The sequence below is a fragment of the Spea bombifrons genome, chromosome 7, assembly GCF_027358695.1.
Source record: "Spea bombifrons isolate aSpeBom1 chromosome 7, aSpeBom1.2.pri, whole genome shotgun sequence".
Lineage (NCBI taxonomy): Eukaryota > Metazoa > Chordata > Amphibia > Anura > Pelobatidae > Spea > Spea bombifrons.
Window position 1 is genome coordinate 3,893,867 of NC_071093.1, and position 7,044 is coordinate 3,900,910.

Below are 7,044 nucleotides of genomic sequence, written 5' to 3' on the forward strand. Positions count from 1 at the left end.
CGTCGAGTTGAGGACGTTAGGTCGGGAGACACGTTTCCGATGGCCGTCGGTTATGAGCTGCGCTCTACGGTGTGACCGATGCCCCCGAGTGCGCGCAGGAGAGAGACGGTCTGGTCACGGCCGTAAGGAGAGTGTAAAGAGTAACCGATCCTATAATGAGGGAGAGGTCCGAGACGGCCACGGATCTCAGGATTCACTATAGGTCGGGCAAAGCGTAGAAAAAGGCGTCCAAATCAACATTTTCTGCCTCCGGAGGGCAGTTTGAGCGCCGGGAGGGCAGTTTGAGCATCTGGAGGGCAGTTTGGTGTTTAGGTCCCGGTGGGATCCGGATTCTACGCTCGATTTCAATTCTCATCATTTTTTATATTAATGGGTCGAAAAAATCAATGGTTTTGCCCCATCGCATGTAAAACCTCCAGCATTTTGCCTTTGGGCTCCAACTCATTGGCCCCGAGGGCCCCTGGGTGAAAACAAGAAGGTCCTCCTCACATTGGACAGTTCTTCGTTGAACTGCCTTCCGGTTATAAGAGGTTTGGAAGAACCAGAACCGGTTTCATCATATAAAACATGACTGTGTATTTATGAAATAGAGATGTCTGATGACATCAGAATCATGTAGACCTTGCCATGACATCACTAAACTTACCTTACATCCTTAGTCGCTAAACTTTAGGAGCCAAGAGACATGGATACATTAACCCTGTGCCATCAGGACCTAGCATGGGGTCAAGGGAGAAAATTGTCCTCTTAGCTGCTCCGATTTGGGCCACTTCCTAGACTTTGTGCTTTTGCTGGCAGCCCCTCATACAGTTCCTAGTATTCCAGGGGAGGTATTTGTGCTCTAACTGGATCCCTTTTGGGATCCCTTTATGGTTTTTGTTGCTTTGTTAATGAGCCACTTGGCTAGACTTGGTCACGAGCCCTCCTGAAAGACTCCAGACAGCCCCAGACCATGAGGCACCTATACCCTAGCATGACAAGCGAATACACCCTTCTTACCCCCCCCCCCGAGGGCTTGGCTCCGTTACTATGGTCTTTAATGAGACCTGGGGCAACATCTACAAGCCATTGCGCATTTTCAGTTGCCCCAAAAGGACAAACAAAGAGAGGAATTTGCATCAATTTGCACGCATTTGAAATGCGGCAAATCCGACCGGATCAACGTATATCAACATCACGTAGAGGAAGGCCGGGGGCTTCATGACACGCTTGCCCCTTTTGCCCGTATTCATCCTACTTTTAACCCTACGGCTCCCATTTCCTACTTTCAAGACCCATTTTTGATACTTTTAAGCGTCTTTATCACAAAAAGAAAGGTTTTCACCAAAGGACTACATTTCTTCCAAATGGCCCCATGGGCCTGACATGGATACTTCTAGAAAATGTATACAGCAGCAACGTATTACAATCACGACTGACCTGCATCATGTATAATGTATAACGATGTCAGGTTAAAGGGCCGCCCTATAGAAACCTGCTAAAAAAATGAAAGTCACGAGGTTCCAGCCAGTGGCCGGAGAAACCTGGAATTACTTCTTATAAACTCGGGGTGTGAGACCGGTACCCCAGAAATCGCGTTAGGTGTCTAAAGCGGCCCGTTTGGAATAGCTGCTCACTATAATTACATTTTGGTAGATAACTCGTTTTTTCAAGTCACTTAGTAATTTCCTTGTTTTTACGAGAAAAGCACATTTTGACCATTTAAATAACATGAAATGGGTCAGAAGTCCAGCGCAGAAGGGGTTAATGTTGTAAATGACTATTGTAGCTGGAAACAGCAGATTTTTAATGGAATCTCTTCAAAGGCGTACAGAGGCCCTTTATCACTCCCATCACTCCTGTGTTCCAATGGCCCTTTCTCACTCCCATCACTCCTGTGTTCCAATGACCCTTTATCACTCCCATCACTCCTGTGTTCCAATGGCCCTTTATCACTCCCATCACTCCTGCGTTCCAATGGCCCTTTATCACTCCCATCACTCCTGTGTTCCAATGGCCCTTTATCACTCCCATCACTCCTGTGTTCCAATGGCCCTTTATCACTCCCATCACTCCTGTGTTCCAATGGCCCTTCATCACTCCCATCACTCCTGTGTTCCAATGGCCCTTTATCACTCCCATCACTCCTGTGTTCCAATGGCCCTTTATCACTCCCATCACTCCTGTGTTCCAATGGCCCTTTATCACTCCCATCACTCCTGTGTTCCTTTTTCAGTTCTTTTCCGGACAGGTTTGGATTATTAATCTCTTTCGCGGTTTCTGGGACGAGTTCATAGAATCTTCACAGCTGTTCTGGTTTCAGCTAAGAAGCAGAACGACGGAATCTTGGTGTAAACAATAGTATTTGTTCTACGCCTTACAGGGTAATTATCCTTCCTTCTTTACTCAAGGTATCGTAAGTAACCCCTTCTTTCCCGGTTTAGGAAAAGGTCAGACCATGGGATGTCAAAATGCTTTCTTTATCCATAAAGCAGCAGCCCCTAAGCGGCATAATCAGGGACCTCAGACCCCTACTCCATGGGCCGCCTAAAAGACAGATCATTGGTTTCCCCAGCCGGCCCGTTAACACCATGGAGGGCTTTCTTCTGTGTCGCTCTTCCTTTAAAAGTGGGGCGCTGGGATATGACATCATATGCCGACGCCCAGAAAGAAGGATAGCAGCGCGGAGCGGAGGCGGCCTGACTCGGTTCAATACATGGCTGTAAATAAATAAATTCCATCACAATAAAATCGCCAATTCCTACGGGAAAGCCCAAAAATGTAGCAGATTTAATCCCAGGATCCCCCAACGTCAAAAATTCTGCACTTAAGTCTCTGTGATATTCGGCCTCAAACCTGATGGTGAATTAGTGGACACCGACAGATAAGTGCGGCTGACGCTTGCTTACGATACCTATCGCTCACTCACCATTTAGTTAACAAATCCCTGAGTAAACATAAGATCTGTAAACCTTTTCCTGGTTGACACCTTCCTTAGATTGTCAGCTCTTGTTCACTAAAGACTCTCTAAAGTCTCTCTACCAATGAAATTATAGGGGTCCGGCGTAACACACGGAGCGAGGGGATGGTTTCTTCGGCGCTCTTTGGTGACTGAGGGCTGGGTAGTATTTTTTATGTAAATGTATGAAGTTTTGGAGGTTGTGTGTTTTTTTTTTTGCGGTTCTTTCTTTTCTTCAATGTTTATCCTGGAAAAAACGAAACGGGTTGTGAGTCACCCGCCAAGCACCGATTGTCTCTTTGGACAGTAAGAGGTGCGGTTGTAACGAAGCAGCGTGGGTTCCGAATTGCTGGAACAAGCCGGCGATTGACTGACGATGACATGTGGATCGGGGGGGGGGGTCCGAGGTGTTCCCCAGCTGCGGACGAGCAAATATTCCACGCAAAGACCGCGTTAGAGTGAGTGCCGGGAACAGCTGGATGAGCGTGTGAAACTAATGGGATCCGCGACTTGCGCCTACTACCCCTGGCTAAGACCCCTTACTAATTGGGGAAAGCCGGAGCACAACAGCTGTGGCCCACCTGGACTACAATTCCCATCATCCCATGACTACATAGATGGATAGGCAGCAATTGTCTGGGGCTCTACGACTTTCCGCTACAAGCTCGGTGCTCTCCAGCATATAATCATATATTACATATATAATCAAACATATAATAAATATATATATACCGGTATATTATATATATAATGCACGTTAGATTTTCATTTTCCTTAAATTTTGGGATTATGCTGAACATGGCGGTTCCTTTAATGCGACGAGCCTTTCTTTAATCAGTGAGGAGTCCATGGAGGAGGGCGAGGTGTAAGTTAGCGTGAAAGATAAAGACACGGCCAGGAGTAGACCGGGAAAATTTAACCCAAGCTTATTTGACACTTGCAGTCCCACAGGTGGCCACAGGGGGCACATGGAGTCAGTTTTGTTAGTAGCATTTCCACCTTGACTGGTTCCTTTCTTTCTTTTATTATTATTATCTTTTATTTATATAGCGTCAACAATTTACGCAGCGCTTCTTACAATACAAAGTTTCATTTAGTGATTAATGGCCATTGTGTGTCGTTGTAGCCCGTTCCCCCCCCCCCCACGTGCAGCCGGCCAGCTCTGCTTTTGGAGCGTCTCCCAGTGGAGTCACCTCTATAAAAAAAAAGCGATTGAGGTCTGGAAGTCTTATCGTGATGGCAGCAAATGGAAATTTCCCAGCAGCAGAAACTCTCGATTCTGATAAGAACTTCATTAAAAGAACGGTAGGGTGTGCCTTCCTTAAAGACAATGGCTTCCTCTCTGTATCTCGGGGGGTAAATGGGAAGCTGTCGGCCCTCCGTCGCGCACCCCCCGGCGATGCTTTACAGGGGAGGAGCCCTTCAATATATCAACAAAAAAAACATTTCCATTTAATCTGCTTACATCATGATGACCCCCCCCAATGCTTCAGGACCCCCAAAAGACTAGCTGGACAGCATATAGATAGACGTCTCCCTGGTTACTGTCTTATATGGGACCCTCTTCTTAGTAAAGAGACTCGAAATCTCAGAAGCCAGCCCTGCTTCCATCATTGCCCCGCTCTGGAATGTTGTAAGCGATGACATCATTCTGCGAGAGTTTTGCTCCAACACGTCCTGACCCTTCTCCTCTCTAGACCTTTGAGAAGACGTGGCATCCATGCGCCGACGGATGATTTACAGCCGTGCATCTCCGCGGTGCCCGAAAACATGTTTGTCTTTTCCTTTCTGTTCTTGAAATGTTTTCTCGCTTGGCCCGGATTCCAGCGAAACCGGATTCGCTCCTCGGAGGAAAATGAAAAATAAAACAGCGCATGAGAAAGGTCGCCGCGTATTCTTTTCCACTGATTTCCGAAGCCGCTCGGTGATGAGTGTGGAGACTCGCTGGGAGTTGTAGGGGTTACTCTCCATTTGGGGGAGAAGCCCTTAAAATGTAGTAACGTCTTACGCCGATCTTAACAACGAATTCCGAAGCTTCTGACGTCGGAGACATTTAAATGATCCCGATCGGCCTCGGACCGGCCACCTGCCACACGCCGAGCCGTCGGCTTCACTGCGTCATGAGGTGCCCGCTGGCCTTAAAGTGCCAGGGCCGCTCCATCATCGCCAGTCCGATCCCACTAGTTCCAGAAAATGGGGGAAAAACTCTAATAATGTTTTTTGTTGTTAAAAAACTATATAATTGTGATTTTCAGGGAAACTAAGAAAATACAACAAAAGTGCGATGCCACAAATGTTTGCGATGGGTGTCAGATCCTGTGCCCAGGGGCGCATACCTACCAAGCCCAGCAAGACCTAGGGCGACAACCGCCCCTCTGCCACATAACTTGGGGCAAACTCTCCCCTGGATCCATCCCATATTCACCATGGACATTGTGCCCAACTGCCATAGTGACCTCATCGACGTCATATCCAAAAGAGTTCAGCATGGTAGATGGTGGCTGCGGAGGTAATAGCGGGGGCTGCGGAGGTAATAGCGGTCAGGCCTAGGGCAGTGCCTATCCAAGATAAGTCTCTGTTTTGGAAGGGGTTAATGGCTATATTGGTCTTTACACATTATAATGTGATGAACTTGGTATATCTTGTGTACTCTTTGTACAGCGCTGCGGAATAAGATGGCGCTATATAAATCAATAAGTAGCCTCCTCTTTTTAAGATCTACATGATTATTCCTCCCCATTAATTCATTTATTTCCTCGTTAAATTGCTCCATCCCTTTGATGAAAGCTGATTGTTTTTTACTTGCTGTGTAAAGGTGAAAGGAGGCGATAACACCTGAACAGAGATAATGACTTAATAATTACCACCGCTTTGGGAGACGTCTCCATTCCCCCGGGGCGAAATAATCGATTTATTGGAAAGTTGTGTTCGTTATGGATCCTCTTCTGATCCTCGGTTGTTACTTTGTGCGCTAATGTTTTGTTTTTGCCTTTTCTTACATCATGGAATCGCAGAGACCATATTGGTGAGAAGTTTTTTCTGTACCCAAAAAATGATAATTTTTCCCCTCCCCGCGATTTATCTGCTAATTTATTAATAATGAATCTGCAAATATTGTCAAAATACAGAAAAAAAACTACAGCCATTTATTTGCGGGGTTCGGGAAAGGATTTCAAAGAAGAAGAAAAAAAATGGATTTTCCTCTTAACAGAAAAAGAAAAAAAAATCTGTTTTTGTTTCGCACAAAAAAAAAATCTCATGTTACAAAAGCTGTTTTGATAGTTCGGGGTTTAGACGCCACACCTGAAACCCAGCAACATCAAAGCGAATGTACGATGGCTTTTCATCACAAGCGTCGCGTTACAATAACTTCATTGTCTTATAGCCTTACCTTATTGGTAAAAAAAAAAATAAAATAAAATAAAAATTATATATATATACACACGATTGTTCAAAAGTTTGGGGTCACGCAGCTGTTTTCATGGAAAACAAGGAAATTTTTGGCTGTAACATAATTACAAAAAGGGTTTCTAACGATCAATTAGCCTTTTAAACTTAAACTTGGATCAGCGAACACAACGTGCCATTGGAACACAGGAGTGATGGGAGTGATAAAGGGCCATTGGAACACAGGAGTGATGGGAGTGATAAAGGGAAGAGATTCCATTAAAAACCCGACCTCAATCAGGGATTCCATATGACCGCCTTGGAGTAATTTCAGGCAGAGCGCAGAGGTATGATGTCACATCTGGACATTCTGTTCTGGTCACATCTCTAATCAAAAGCTGTGCCACTTTGGGCACCCGAAATGTTGGGGGGGTGGTGAAAACATGCTATATCTGTCCATAGTGTCAGTTTTACCGGATTTCACTAGTTTCTAGAATCAATAGTTTTCACATTTATAAACTTCCCTGATACCATTATAACAAAACTAAAAGGATCATCATCACCATCATCATCATCAGGCACAGGGGGCTCCTGGGGCCGGCCAGAAACGAGCTACGTGAGAACCTGAGAATCGCATTAAAGGGACCCTTTGGTTGAGTTGTCAGGGATGGACGCCATCAATCACCACGGCTGTAATAGGATCCTTGGAAATCCTTCAA